Below are 16335 nucleotides of genomic sequence, written 5' to 3'. Positions count from 1 at the left end.
TGGAAGGATACCCTCACCTTTAAACCGTATAGCCTAAACCACACTCAGAGTATGGTGTTCTTGGATGCGGTTTCTGTTTTCTTTCACCCACCTTGCAGGTATATGGTCTAGCCTAAGGCTGCTTTTATTAAAAAAAAATCTTTATAAATAAAACGTTTTGTGTTTGTTTGCCACAAAGGAATTAATGGAGATTTCTTATGGAATGCGATTCCTTCTTTGCGTTTTTCCTTTTCATTCCCTATAGCAATGGAATGTCATTTTATAATTATAAATTATTTTTATTCCTACAATCTTTAATAATACAAATCTTTATAACAAAATTCAAAATTTTAATTAAAGTTTTATTTTTCAGAATAAATAAAATATGTATTATGATGATTTTATATTAAGATTTCCGGCTGGTATTTTTTTATTTATTTTGTAAACCGTTTTTTCTTTGGACGATGTATAGTTTTTTCTAAATATTTGAAATACATTTAAATGTTCAAATAACTTATTCCATTTCTACAAGTCAACCAACATAATAATACTAGATTAAAACCTATGGAACCCACACACGTTGATTTTAAATAGAAAAAATAGATTATGTAATAAAATAATATATCATTAATTTAGAAAAACTTATGAATTATAATATTGTATTTTTTTAATAACTTTGGCATTTGTATCATTAAAAAAGTATGTTCCTAAATAAACAAAACATGTAATTTCAAATATTAATATGTTGGATTTATCATTAATACATATAATCACAAACTTAAGCTGCCCATTAGCTAAGGAAATTTCAACTGTGACCTAAAGATGCTCAAGTTATATTATGTTTTACTTGCAATTTATCAAACAGTTTGGAACATGTCAAATAATCACAAATCATCTAAAAAACATTTTCTAATGATACAACTTATTACTATTTTAAAAAAAAACATGCATTAGTATTTGATATTATAGCTTTTTAATCAGATATAATACTAATTATTCATAAAACTCATAAAAATTATTGGCTAGCATTTACAGGTTTCAACTTGCTTGTGAATTGATAACCATATAGTAAGGTTAACTTACTATATTGGTGAATACACTTTTGTATCATGATTTGCTAATTTGGTCATCCAATTATGTTTTACAGCATAAAACTTTTTCCCTTTGCCAACCATTGTCAAGATGTTCTATACAGTTTTGAATATACCTGCTACAATTGACAAATCCCCAAAAAAGACCATTATACCCTTGTCTCTTCTTATGGCACCAGATCATCTCACAAATATTGTTCTTCCTTCCAAGAAAACTAAAAGTCATCAGTCTATAACAAAGGTTAAAGATACTGCAGTTAGAGTTCAACACCGAAATAAACTATTAATTCATCAAAAACTATAACAAACCTGATATGTAATCTCTCAAATAATTATATCTCAAATAATATGTAATCTCTCAAATAATTATATCTCAAACAAATCTTAGTTGAGTTCCTTTTGGATCATCTCAATTTACTCATTTCACAACAAAAAGAAATAAATATTACAATCATGTGAGTTGTTAAAGGAATTGGGTATTGAATAGATCAACACCGACTATTAAAAAGAAATTTTGAATAGGAAGAGTAAACATTAAGGATTTATAAAAGAAAAGAGCTCGGTTAATAAAATTAGGTATTGAATCAACAATTCAAGATAAAGACAACCCAAAAAGCTCTTTCCAAATGTATAACTGTGAAATTTTTGATGAACTTAACGATGCATTTTCTATTCAACTTTATATCCTTCTAAAGAAGCCAAAATACAAATGCATAACCGAAGGCCAAAGGAAGAATTATAATAATAATAATAATAATAATAATAATAATAATAATAATAATAATAATAACCTTCAACTTACACCAATGTAGACATGAAATTTTCATTTGCAAATCCAGTTCATCCGCTTGAACATTTGAGGAAGGTTGTTTTTATTTTATTTTTTTTTAACTTCTTGATTTGAACTCATGATGTAATAATGGAACATGTGAGAAATAATATAAACAATAATGAATACACTATAGATTGTAAAAATGAAATAATCCTCAAGCCTGAAAAGTGCAAATGTTATCCGTAGAAAGATCAATTTGCAGCACTGATATCGGATGAAAAAAATCACAAAATAAACTTCACTTACGGGAAGGAGAAAGTCGGGCACATCAATTTCTAGAGAACTTAACAGGATTCTGAAAATAATCTTGTTACCGATGTAGAAAAATAGTAGGAACATCAAGAACAATAAAAATCAAAATCCATAAAATTTGAAATCTCACTGATGCTAGTGATATAGAGAACAAAAATGTGTTTTATTAGGAACTTGGGTTAATCCCCTAGTTCCCTTCCTGCAATTCGAGCTACAGGGAAACTCCAAGAAAACCTCACGATATTTTTATTAATGCATAAAAATCTAAACAAACTATGGAGCACCTTAAATAGTGTCCTGCTAATTGACAGCAAAAAAAAAAAACTAAACAGATAACTATTAACTGTTACTTATCCAAACTAATTCTATTTAGATATATCCTAAACTACCCCTTATCATTATTGACTCCAATTCCCTACCTAATCCTTCTTCGATAAACCTTACCAAACCGCTGGGTCATAACATTACTCCCCTCCCAAACCAAAACCTTGTCCTCAAGGTTGAAGTCAGGGAACTGCTTAGCCAGAATCATAAAATGCTCCCACGTGGCCTCATACTCCGGTAAATCCTTCCAACGTATCAGCACCTCTTTCCCAGCCGCCCCCTCGCGTACCCCCTCCACCTGACCATGTTGCAATAAAACTTCCATGTCCTCTGTTAAGTAGCTGGCAGACATGGCGTGGCTATTCGTTCCCTGATAGCTTTCCTTAACTGAGAAACATGAAACACATTGTGAATACGAGATGCCTCAGGAAATTCCAACCGATATGCTACTTGCCTTATTTTCTCCATTACACGGAAAGGACCAAAATACCGAGATGCCAACCTCTCATTTCCTCTTTTTGCTACTGTCTGTTGTCGATAAGGTTTAAGCTTCAAATACACTTGATCATCCACGTCAAAATGCAGTTCCCTCCTATGTCTATATGCTTGTAACTTCATAGCCTGTTGCGCTTTCATCAAGTATCCCTGCAATTCTTGGAGAATCCGATCTCGTTCTTCCGAATATTGATCCACGGACCCTACTGGAGACCCGTTTTGCCCATAAAACAACAAATGTGGAGGATCTCGCCCATACAAAACTCTAAAGGGCGTTGTCTTAGTGGAAGTGTGAAAAGAAGTGTTATACCAGTACTCCGCCCAAGGTAGCCTCGCTACCCATTTCTGAGGCGAATCCTCCACGAAACATCGTAAATAAGTCTCCAAACAATGATTCACGAGTTCCGTCTGACCGTCTGTTTGCGGGTGGTAGGCCGTGCTTTGCTTCAATGTGGTACCCTGCAGTTTGAATAATTCCTTCCAAAATTGACTTAAATTTTTTTTGTCTTGATCCGAGACCATAGACTTGGGAATTCCGTAAAGTCTAACGACTTCCTTAAGAAACACATTAGTCACCGTAATTGTTGTATAGGGATGATTGAGGGGTACAAAGTGAGCATACTTGCTCAAACGATCAACCACTACAAAAATTACCATGTATCCTTCCGATCGAGGAAGCCCATCAATGAAATCCATGGTCAGTTCAGACCACACCTTGTTCGGTAACTCTAAGGGTTATAACAACCCACCCGACGCCATGGTTATGTACTTCTGCCGCTGACACGTGTTGCATTCCGCCACCCTCCTTGCTACATCTCCTTTCATTCCTTTCTAATAGACCTCCCTCGCGAGCCGCTGATAAGTCTTTTGAACACCTGAATGCCCTCCCACTGCGGTAGCATGAAATTCTTTGAAGATAACTGGTATCCAAGTCGAGTCACTTGGTATCACCAGTCTCCCCTTAAACAACAACTGATTTCGTACCAACGTATAACCCGCCATTGTTTCACCACTTAAGAGTCGTTGCCGGATAGCGCTCAATTCTTCATTTTCTCCAACCTCCTTCCATAACCCCTCCCAATCGACAAGGCTCGTGGTTGCCAAGGTCTACAATTGTGGAGGTTCAACCCGTCTTGACAAAGCGTCCACCACAAATTTATAATCCAATAAATTTGGTAACCACCTTTGGTGATCTTCAGTTACAGTCCTTTGCTCTAACAAATATTTCAGACTCCTTTGGTCAGTTCGTGCCTTGAAACACCTTCCCAAAAAATATGGATGCCATTTCTGTATTGCAAGTACAATCGCCATAAGCTCTCGCTCGTATACGGATTTCAACCGGGCCCTCCTTCCCAAAATATGGCTGAAATAAGCCAATGGTCTTCCCTCTTGTAACAACACCGCTCCCAAACTGTATCCTGATGCGTCGTTTTCCACCACGAATTCCTTGTCAAAGTCAGGTAATGCAAGAACTGGGACTTCAGTCATGACCTTTTGTAACTTTCGGAATGCTTCTGTGGCTTCTTTCGTCCACTTAAAGTTGTTCTTCTTAAGTTGCTCCGTTAATGGCCAAGCAATCTTCCCATAATTTTTAACGAACTTACGGTAATAGCCCGTCAAACCCAAAAATCCCCAAAGCTCACGAAGCGTTTTAAGAAAAGCCCACGTTAACATGGCCTGCAACCTTAGCTGGGTCAGCTGCTACCCCTTCCTTTGACACTATATGGTCCAGATATTCGACCCGATTTTGAAAGAAAAAACATTTTTTTTATTAGCATACAACTGGTGAGCTCGCAACGTGTCTAGAACCTTCCCCATGTGCAGCGCGTGTTCAAGTTTCGTTTTACTGTAAATTAGTATGTCGTCGAAAAATACCAACACGAAGTGTCGCAGGAATGGATGAAAGATTTTATTCATTAGAGACTGAAAAGTAGCAGCCACATTAGTCAACCCGAAAGGCATTACTAAAAATTCGTAATGACCCTCATGGGTCCTAAAAGCTGTTTCCGGAATATCCCCCGCCTTCATACGAATCTGGTGATAACCGGCCTTCAAATCAATTTTCGAAAATACGGTAACCCCGTGTAACTCATCCAACAACTCATCAATCACCGGAATCGGAAATTTATCTAACATCGTGACTTTGTTTAATGCACGATAATCTACACAAAACCGCCAACTCCCGTCCTTTTTCTTTACGAGTATCACAGGACTCGAAAATGGGCTAGTACTAGCCTGAATAATTCCAGCACTAAGCATCTCCCCCACGAGTTTTTCAATTTCATTCTTCTGGACATGCAGATAACGATACGGCCGCACTCTGACCGGTGGAGTTCCTTCTTTGAGAGTTATGACATGCTCGTGGCTACGGTTCGGCGGTAGACCACTAGGCATGTTAAACACATCCGAGTAAGCGTCAAGAATCGCTTGAACTGCAGCTAGTACCTCAGGCGGTTCGTTAGTATCAACCTTGGCAGCCAATTGTATCAAGAAACCTTCCACCTCTTGCTGCAACATTTTACAAAAAAGTCTTACATGAAGCCAAGGATTTCGATAGGGTTAGGTCACCTGTAATCATCACAAGCCGACCTCCATCCCAGAACTGCATGCATAGTTCTTCCCAATTAACGGTCATGTCCCCTAGAGTTCGTAGCCACTGTATACCCAATATGATATCAGATCCCCCAACATCGAAGGGAAGGAAATCTCCCACCACCTGCACTTCTGGTAGGTTGATAACTACACCCTTACACGTTCCTTGACTTCTAACCATCAGCCCGTTGCCTAGCTTGACCCCTACTGTTCCCTCTCATACTACAACAACCCCCAAGAGGCGTATGATTCGCGTTGACAAAAAATTATGCGTAGCCCCACTATCGATCAAAACAATCACCTCTAGTCCTCCAACATCACCTTTTACTTTCATCGTACTAGGAGGTGTCAACCTGCTGACCACATTGAGCGAAACCTCCGTCATATCAAAGTGGGCATGTTCCAAGTCAGATCTCTCGTCAACTTCGTCGTCTACAATAAGGATCTGCAATGCCTTGCTAGGGCACCTGTGCCCTGGAACAAACTTGCCATCACACATAAAACACAAACCTTGTGCTCGTTTCTCCGCTAGCTCCGTTTGAGTAATACGTTTAAACACACCTGGTCCACTAGCCTCCTGCTTACCTGAAGCTGCTGGTGCGGTGGTGTTGTTTTTCGATATGACATTCGTTCCTTGCTTTGGAGTTCCAGAACCAACCCTGCTGCGGCTCAATCCCCTGGTCTAATTTTTGTCTATCTTGATAGCGATACGGATAGCCTGAGTCAAAGATTCTGGTTCGGCTATTCGTACTGCTGCCCTCACATCTTCCTTCGATCCTTTAATGAATGTACTCTCCTGAATTAAATCTGGTACCTGCTCAAGCTGCCCCGCGAAACCTTCAAACCTGTCCACGTATTCCCGGACTGATCCCGTCTGTTGAATATCCAAGAATTGCTCTTGGACGCTACCTTCTTGAGACATTTGAAAGCGATCCAACCATTTACGTTTGAATCTTCCCCATGAGCGAAACGGTCGTTTGGCATTATTCCACCTGAACCAGGTTAACAGAGCTCCTTCCAAACAAATAGCCACTGCATGTAACTGATCCGTCTTACTAAACTTCTGAATTTCGAAGTACCTTTCTACCTTGTAAATCCATCCATGAACATCCTCCCCACTTAAAACTAGAGCCTTCAGTTTCCGGCAATCGAGTAACGGGTCCCGCCTCCCATGTCTCTTTTTGGAAAGCTTGGAAACGTTAGACTGTATACTCTTATCAGAATCAACAGAGTCTTCTTCCTCGTCCCCTTCGTCGTACCCCGAACTGGAAGACAAATTATAGTTAGTCTTTTTTTCCTTCTTTCGTGGTTTCTTGATCGCCAGAGTTAGATCCGAAACCGCCTTGGTGAGTTCTTGCATTTGTACTGCCACCTCTACCCGGTGCGCTTTAGTGGAATCAAGCACCTGGTTGACGGTCTTTTCCAGTGCAACCATTCGTTCGGAATTAATGCCTTTCCCTTCAAGTTTTTCCGTCATCAGGACCTGTGAGGGCTCTGATACCAAATATTAGGAACTTGGGTTAATCCCCTATTTCCCTTCCTACAATTCGAGCTACAGGGAAACTCCAAGAAAACCTCACGATATTTTTATTAATGCATAAAAAGCTAAACAAACTATGGAGCACCTTAAATAGTATCCTGCTAATTGACAGCAACAAAAACTAAACAGATAACTATTAACTATTACTTATCCAAACTAATTCTATTTAGATATATCCTAAACTACCCCTTATCATTATCGACTCCAATTCCCTACCTAATCCTTCTTCAATAAACCTTACCAAACCGCTGGGTCATAAAATGTTTTTACAATGCTTACTTGATCTCAGATACAATTTTATGTATTGGATCAATTTCAAATTGAAAATTTAGTAATTGGAAAAAAATCGGCTATAAAAAATGTATCAAAGAGAAATTACCTTTGAAGTAGGATGTTGTCACCGGTAAATTTATAGGATTTACAATGTTGTTATAGAAATGGTAAATTGAAATAGAAGAGAAAAAAAATTACAGTATTTACCAAAAAGTAAATAAGGATCTCACAAACCTGTAATTGAAACATCTCGTCTAAACTGGGAAATTATTCCGCTATCCCACAGTCTACAAGAATGGTATTACTATTAGAAATGGTTAAATAAATGCAAGAAATAGCAATGAACTTTCATACATGTGTTTATTATATTTATAGCATATCCTACTTTAATGAAATCTAATAATGTATAGCAATGCAAAGCAAGTTTATGTAGTAATTTCAAGTTATAATGTCTTAACAGGATAAAAATTGAAAGTACAATGCTATAATTGTATCAGGGGTAGATTAGTAAATTGTACAGTTGATGTTACCTCGAGATATATTATTACAGTGGACAACCTGCAAAGAGTTTAAAAGTGTATGAGATGGCAATAGTTGAGAAAATGATGGAATGGAATGAGTGATTACTTTCAATTATCATGTTTGGCATGGTTACAGGAACGACATCATTCCAACATGTTGTTTCTTATTTATAATTGGAAACCAAAAGTGATTTTAAGTTGATAAATAAAGAAAGAAATGTTAGTTTATTAAAATAAAAGTTTAATCAGATTAAGATATAACACGAAATAACTTACATATAAACAAATCTTTTGCAATGCTCTTTTTCATTCTAACTTAAATTCTACAATAAGAATATCATGATTTTCATTAAAAAAAAGTAGGGTTGACTTGTTTGACTAACCTTCCTTTCAACCAATAATGCATCATATTGCATTATAGCCCCTCAGAGCAAAGATTACACCTTATACTTATCTTGCCATCAACATATTATAAAAAATTAAGCTAATGTACTTAATATGAAACATAAAATTGGAATATTAAAGAAAAAGCCGTTCTTATCTTGTGATATGTTTTTAAAAACCTAATTACTTCCTCCATGTGGTTATGATAAAATCCCTACACCAAATTTCAAACATTATCAACATAACTATTTCATTATTTTTGCTAGTAATCAACATAACTATTTCATTATTTATGCTAATGCTATTTAACTTGATAATAACAAAAAGTCCATTACCTCAAAATATCTATAGAATCTAGAGCTCAAATCACCAACAAGAAATCCCATAGCAATTATATTCTCAGTAGCAGCAACCCAAGAATCCAAAGCTGCCAAGGCAGATTCTCTCATGTGCTTTTTGTTGTCACCAAACATAACATCCAATCAAATTCCCTGCAAGAAATATTAAAATTAGTTGTTTTTAAAGAAACCAGTCATATACTTACAAACTTAAGCATAGATGGAAGGTATATTAAATGGACCTTGCTTGACTTCTCAACCGCAACTCCCATAGCAGATGCAAGACCACTTACAGGTCAAAGTGGTAATGATTAAAATTTTCATATTCATGCTATCTGGAACATAACTGATTGTCAAAGTAGAGTAAAATTACCTACATGCCCTTATTTGGTCTATTACTTCCTTAAATTAATCGGAATTTACCAATCATCCTAAAACTATCGGCACAACATATAACTACAACTGATTGCTTGATTCTCATTATTCAATATCACACATACTCACTTTTTTTACGATAAATTTTATTTTAAGAAAATTACTATTTTATCCTTTTTAGTGTTTGACACTTCGATTAACCTATTCTCATTATTCAATATCACATAATAATTTACCTTTTCTAGTCTTTGCTAACCTACTTTTATTTATTATTAGATGACCATTAAAGATTTATCATTTTCATTTTGAACTAAATGAAAAAAAAAGATCATCCAATCAGTATGAAACTTGGATGAACAGTAAGAAAATTTAAGGGATTTAAAGCAACAGATTAGAATTAAATAAAGAAATTATTCAAAATAAACAAACTTGAAAAAGGAATACATAAAGGTATAAATCTAGATTTTATATACATGTATTCATCTTCAAGACCACGATTTCATGATTTGGTGTTCCTATACAAACATTTAGAGATAGATCTCTGCAAAATCCATAAATCACAAAATCCAAATTCTAATCATTTTATATACATGTATTCATCTTTAAGACCAGGATTTCAGAGATGTTAGATTCATGAAGATGATAAAGATAAAAAAAATGCTTTCCCAATTCAATTTCATTCTGAACAGCTTCCAACCCTTTGTAGTAAATTAGTTTTAGAAACTAAAACGTAATTTCAGTTGTTTAAGTTAGCCTGGATGTTAATTTCTAAATCTAGAAATAGCCTTTTACTTAAAAGACTTTCGTATAGGGAATCATATATTACCATGGAAGCAACTTGATTTGAGATTACAAAACCTGTTATCAAAAGCTTAAAACCAAACTTCATTACAATAAGAAGCTTTGATGTTCTTTTAAATATTGCCTATCGATCATATATGATATTCTAATTGATTGATGAAAATACTATCGATCCAAAAAAAATTTGATTAATGAAAAAAATAGGGAGCTCGACAGGAATCAGCGACCATGATAAATGAAAAATGATTGCATTCGAGTTTATTAGCCTTGGTCACTGATTCCCTTGATTTCCACACACACACACACATATATATATATAACTCTTACCATTCCTCTAAATAATTTCTCAGTAGAGAAAACGCAAAAAAGAGAACAAAAGAAAAATTAAAAACCAAAAATACATAACATCAAGTGAAACAAAACAAAAGAAGAGGAATTTTCCAATTTTATAAATAAGGAGATGATGGTGAGCTGAGTTTTAGAGATGAAGCTAACTTGATATCAAATCCTTTCTCTCTTGCGGCTCTTTTGAATATCACCGATTCATGATTTATGTTTCTTTTGGCTTCGACTCTTCAAATATCACCCATTCATGATTCCTAGTAAAATGGACTCGGAACTTGATAATATTTAAAATTGAAACGCACAAGTGATTTGAATAAATAATAGATTTGGTTAATCAAAACCCTAAAAATCATAAAGCCATTCAAACAAACAAAATTCTTAAAATTAAAGAAAAGGTATCCATAGGTAGATGATGATGATAATAACACACACACACACTTTGGTGAAGGAGATAGATGAACAAGGTATTTACAATGTGGGGCTGAAGAATAAAGCAACAAACTGAAAAAGAGCAAAAAACTATTTGAATGATAGCAGCAGCAGAAGGAGAATCGTAAACAGATGCAAGAGCTAATTCATGAAATCTAAATAATTAGGCGAAAAATGAATCGAAAACATACCAAATTAACATCAATCTTGCTAATTATCCCGATAATTTGGGAGCTGATTTCTGGACTATAGTTAGGAAAGCAGCGGAATTAAGGAGTATAGAAGAAATGGGAAAGGGGTATACAATAGGTGAAGGGCATTTGTGGAAACTCACACCCTAAAGAATGAGCGGGAAAATTTGATTGGGAGGGGTTTAGAGAATGCGACGTGGCATAAATCTTCTTATTTATTATTAGGCTAGGGGATAACGCAATGATCAATTCCATCGATTTGTGCATCCAGTTCATTTCTTTGCGATATTCCAAAACCAAACATGCTTCTCATGTTTTAATCATGTTTTTGTACTTTTATGCGTAATTCAATCTTTTATTAACTCAGTATTCTGCCATATGGTTATGGGATTACAATATTCTTGAAATTATTCTTATTATCTAATTAATATTTTCTTTATCTATATTTAGTTTTTATTTTAATTGATTACAAGAAATATATACAAAATATTTCATATTTGTACGAACTAGAAATGTACACGGGTAGGTTTGGATCGGTTTTGGGTGAAACCGAACCCAAAGCGGTAATTTCGGTTTTTGGAACCCATTGGATTCGGGTTTTTTGGCTCTTGGGTCGGTTTTTGTGGTTTTTACAGCCCCAAACCGGAACGGCGGAAACGTTCGGGTGCGGAGGACGTCATGCTCAGTATCATAACCATAGTGAAGAAAGTAAACACAATCATCATAAATATAATTTAAAAGGTTACATCGTTGCAAAAATACATGTTTCCAAATAAATTATATATGATGCCAAAATATTGCAAAAAAAATATGTGCCTTAGCGTCTTGCCTTCAAAAATCTTGTGGTTACCTGTATTACTGAATACCTGAGAATACAAGTTGTTTTTGAAAGAGTATCAGCATTAAAGCTGGTGAGTTCATAAGCAATTTATGAATGAAAAATGAGTGTTGTTCCTTAAAGTTTGTTACAAGTTTGTTTCCAGAAAATCCAATATTTTCTAAAAGGTTTGTTGTAGTCTTAACTGAACCAAGACTTAGTATATGTAAGTAAATCGTCATACTTATGTGTGGTTTTATATTTAAATAAAACTCCTTTTTGTGAAATTCTTAAATCCCCATGAACTGTGTGTTTTGTTAATTCCCCATGTGAGTTGTTATAACCATGCTAAAACTCGAAGGCCTCGTACTCGACGTTCTTCAGGCGTCGGAATGTTATGACATTTGTCACCCCAGACCTGCCGGTCTAGCTGTTGCAAGCAGCTTAGGTGCGGGTTTGTCAGACCCAATATAGATCTATACACAACTATCACGCTCTCCCTACAAGAGATTCTGGTTATAACTACATGACTTTTCTGGTGTACTTAAGAGTACCCTGAAGGTGAATGTCTCACAATTTTATTCATTAACAAGTTCACGTAGTTTGTAATGAAATATCTGTTTTGTAAATCGATTGTTTTACTGTTTCTTTGTTAAGCGAGGTGTTCAAACTATACCTATTATAGTTTATCAAGAGTGTTTTATGTTTTAATGAAACCTTGTTATGCATGACTTGTATTTCAATAAAAATGACATTGAAAATACTAAGTGTAAATCTTACACACCTTGCTCAACATGTTACAAGGTGTGAATAACCCATAAACATCTTTTGACAGTTTTAACCTTAACTGTCCCTATTTTAGAATATTTATAGAAAACTCATCGTAAGTCGGAAACTGAATCCGTAAACTCTGAGAGTTTGGAAAAAGAGTCTACTGTGTTCATAAATTTTCTTATAATTTTTGGCTGTCTCAAACCAGTATGAAAACGTTAATCTTCACTGCCTGGTCCGATTTTGTTGCTGCGGTGATAGGCAGTTTTGTAAAAATCGCCATAAATTGTAGAAAAATCGTATAAACGCGTGCAAGTAGTCCTTAGAAAGGTATAAACCTGAACTACTTGAATATTGTACAGTTTTGAAAAATATTAAGTTTAATTCGGGTAAAACAGTTCGTGAACAGGTCACAACTTTTCTGTTGTAAGCTGTCAAGTTAAGTTTTAAATATGTTTTGGTGCTTTAACTTGTATTCCCCCCGCCCCCTGGAAACTAAACAAAACTGGAAAATGTAGGGGTATGAACTCACCTTGAGTGATTTCTTGAAGAGCGGAAGGTTGAAGATGAGGAGTATCAAGTCAAGAACACTTGATGAACATGTGAAGTTTTGGATGATCCTACGAACGATTTTTGGTGTTAAAATGTGTGTAGATGATTCAAGGATGTTATAAAAAAATGGAATAACACTTGAGTTTAGATGAAATACTTACCAAAAAGTGAAGTAATAGCTCAAGAACACCTTCAAAAAGTGGCTGGAAGTAGAGAGAAAAAGAGGCTCTCTTGATGGTTAAGAAGAGTGTAAGTGTTTGATGGTGAAGGAAATGATCAAGGAAGTTCAAGAAATCCCCCAGGGATTTCCTTATATAGAAAGTTGTTGGAGCAATTTGCAAAGTTGAGAGGATGTTTGGCTTGGTTTGTGTGATGTGGATAGGATTGGACTAATGAGAAAGTGACACATGGACGCAAGTGGGCACACTTGACCCACTTGTGGGGTAGATTATCCTTAGATATTTCTCTCAATGAAATAATGATTTATAATTAATAAATCCTTGAGATTTGAATAAAATATGAGTTTAGGGAGTTTAAAATGATAAAAATATGAATTTGGTGAAAAATCCCCGTCAAAAACGTCAAAAACGGGCGAAAGTAGTCGAAAACCGGACAAGATGGGGCGAACCTGTGAAGGTTCGGTTCTTAGTGTTGAGGACCGAGAGTGAGAAGAAGGAACCGAAGGAGGGCTCGGGTCCGAAGGTGATAGGAGCGAAGGTGAGTTCGGGTCCGAAGGTAAGAATGAAACGAAATGGACCGAAAGCTCGGTTCATTTCAGTTGTTTATGAGCTTCGGTCCGAGACTGGTTTCGGTCCTCACGGAGGTTCGGTCCAAGGCTAAGTTTGGTTCTGAAGGGGACCTTCGGTTCTAAGCAGTTCGGTCATAAGAAGCTTCGGTCCAAATGAGGTGTTTCGCTTCTTAGGGTTTCACTTCCAAGAGGTTCGGTTCGATTAGGGTTTCGGTCCTATAGGGCTGTTTTTCAAGTAAACTTCCCGATTCAAGGGGTTTTTGGCCAAGTAAAGGGTCGGGATGACCCGGATGACTATAAAAAGTTGAGAGAGATTTTTAGAGAGATTTGGGAGAGAATTGATTTAGTCAATATTAGTGTATAGTCTCGCAATGCAAGGTTCGTGAACCCCTTTATGCTTCGTTTATGATTATTTTAAGTCCCCAAAAGGGTCTATTGTCGTGTTTTGGTGCATTTAACTCCCTTCTTAGGGTTTTACATTGCTAAACACATAAAATATCCGAGACACTTGAATTCTTGACATAAAAATGTACATTTTCATATATAGAATAACTTTTAACCTAGAAGTACTAGTTAAGTTTGACCGGTTTGACTTGTTGACTTTGACTTTGACTGACGGTTGTCATATTTTTGGTTTCAACCCATAGATTGATGGGTTTTGGATTTTAAGTGTAGGTTTTGGGTTTTAACCCATTTTTTAATAAATCTTATATATATATATATATATATATATATATATATATATATATATATATATATATATATACATTTATATATATACATTTATATATATATATATATATATATATATATATATATATATTATATATATATATATATATATATATATATATATATATATATATATATAGAGAGAGAGAGAGAGAGCTAGGTTAAGGTGTTTAAAGTAATTATTGTGTTATTGTATGGTTGATTGTGGACCAATCAAAATTTAAAAAATAAATAAATAATCAAACAAATAAATAAGGGTAATTTAGTAATTTGATAAATAATTTCTACAAATACACTTCTATAATTATGGTAATTACTTTGACCTAGCTTTATCCTTTTTTAAAACAATCAACAACTAATGTATTTTATCTCATTCAAAATTACGATGATCCTCCCTAACAGCCTAACCTTGCTCCAAAACAGATGAAGTATAGGACGACAAGTGATAGGAGGAAAGGAGCGGCGATTTCAAGCTTTTTCGGTGAGTGCTTCATCATCTCCGCTATCTTCGCCTTCTTCCACCTAGCCGGAGACGCCTTCAACATCCTTCTTATCTCTTATTAGTTCCTTCTATCTTCTCTTCAGATCTACCGTCCCTTTTCCCCTTTAACCCTAACCCCATTCGCTCTCGATCAAACCCCAATTCTCCATCTGTCCCCTCTGCGACTTCAACGGCGACACAACTTCTCTATCAGGTAAGTTTTAATTTTTTTTTCTCTAGGGATTGCCAAATTGGTCTCTCAATGATTCGATTCTACTATTTTCAAACAAAAATCTTTAGTTTGTTTTAACCTATTGATTGGGGTTGTTTGTAGACACAATGTACAACTGTTTATCGTTTCAATCGAGCATTTAAATTGACAACTTTTGGTGGGGTCGACAACACGATTTCAACAAGATTTGTTCTCCCCGAGATGAAAAAACTATCAACTGGGGTTAAATTTGGCTCTCTTGCTGTATTGTTGGTTAGCTGTGGTATGACATTTGTTTCAATTTTGAATTTTTATCTGCTTTTTCAGCTGATACCACGAATCTTCATACGCATATACCCTTTACAATTTTGTTACACGAGAGAGGTGTGGAACAAGCTTGGTCGTATGCAACATGTGTGTTTCTATATAAGTTCTTGATTTGTTCAAGACAAGTAAATTACAAGCTTTTTGAATCGTGGTACGGTTATTAATATGATGTGTAGGTGTCTGAGCACCAGGTGTTTGACGATTTGTCTGAGAGAAATAATTTATTTGTCGTAAAGTGTCAGATTCTTTTTTAGACTATTGCTTTCAGGATACAATATCCTTGTACATTTTTTGGTAATGCTTAGATCTTTTAGTTTCAAATCTTATTATTTGCTGCTGTTTAATTTCAGAGGAATCGAGTAAAGAGCAAGTTGGAAGAACTTAATCATATTATCACTGCTATAAATGGTGGCGAATTCCAATTCTGTGGGAATTAAATCTCGATATTTCCTTTGTGATTTGTGTATTTTCTATGATTGCAGTTCTATCGGGATAGAATCACGAATTCCAATTCTATTGGAATGGAATCTTGAATTCTGATTCTGTCATAATAGAATCTTGAAGATGAACATTGTATGGGATGAAGACGAACAATGACCACCAATCTTCCAAAAATAATGGATTATTCTACCATAATAATATACAATGTATTGAAAAAAAATATATGTAATAGTATATTCTAGTAGAATGATTTATATATTGTGTTTTTTTGTTATTAATAAGGGTAACATTCTCATGTAATTCTTAACAATTGTTACCCGTATTCTATAAGAAATTATATATTTTTTGTTTTTATTCTTCAATTCATTGTTCAAGAATTTGTTATTCTACAAGAAGTTGTTAAAGTCATGATCAAGAAATAGGTTCAAAAATATTTTTATTATTTATAGTTCAAGAATATTTTTATTTTTGAATATACTCATAAACATATTCT

The 16335-nt window shown here is 35.0% G+C and overlaps 1 long non-coding RNA gene across 1 annotated transcript; it reads right to left on the bottom strand.

The window, feature by feature from the left end:
* Positions 1 to 1007: 1007 nt before the first annotated feature.
* Positions 1008 to 8950, bottom strand: LOC145168896 (uncharacterized). The gene is made up of 5 exons (XR_013742159.1): positions 8864 to 8950; positions 8619 to 8774; positions 7909 to 7936; positions 7613 to 7665; positions 1008 to 1285 (listed from the first exon to the last, which is right to left on the bottom strand). It is a non-coding gene; the product is annotated as an uncharacterized LOC145168896 (long non-coding RNA).
* Positions 8951 to 16335: the final 7385 nt, after the last annotated feature.

Source organism: Lactuca virosa, chromosome 4 (assembly GCF_052849685.1).
Source record: "Lactuca virosa cultivar CGN04683 chromosome 4, Lactuca_virosa_CGN04683_v6, whole genome shotgun sequence".
Taxonomy (NCBI): Eukaryota; Viridiplantae; Streptophyta; class Magnoliopsida; order Asterales; family Asteraceae; genus Lactuca; species Lactuca virosa.
Note: the sequence above shows the minus strand (reverse complement) of the source record. Positions and strands in the feature narration are given on the sequence as shown.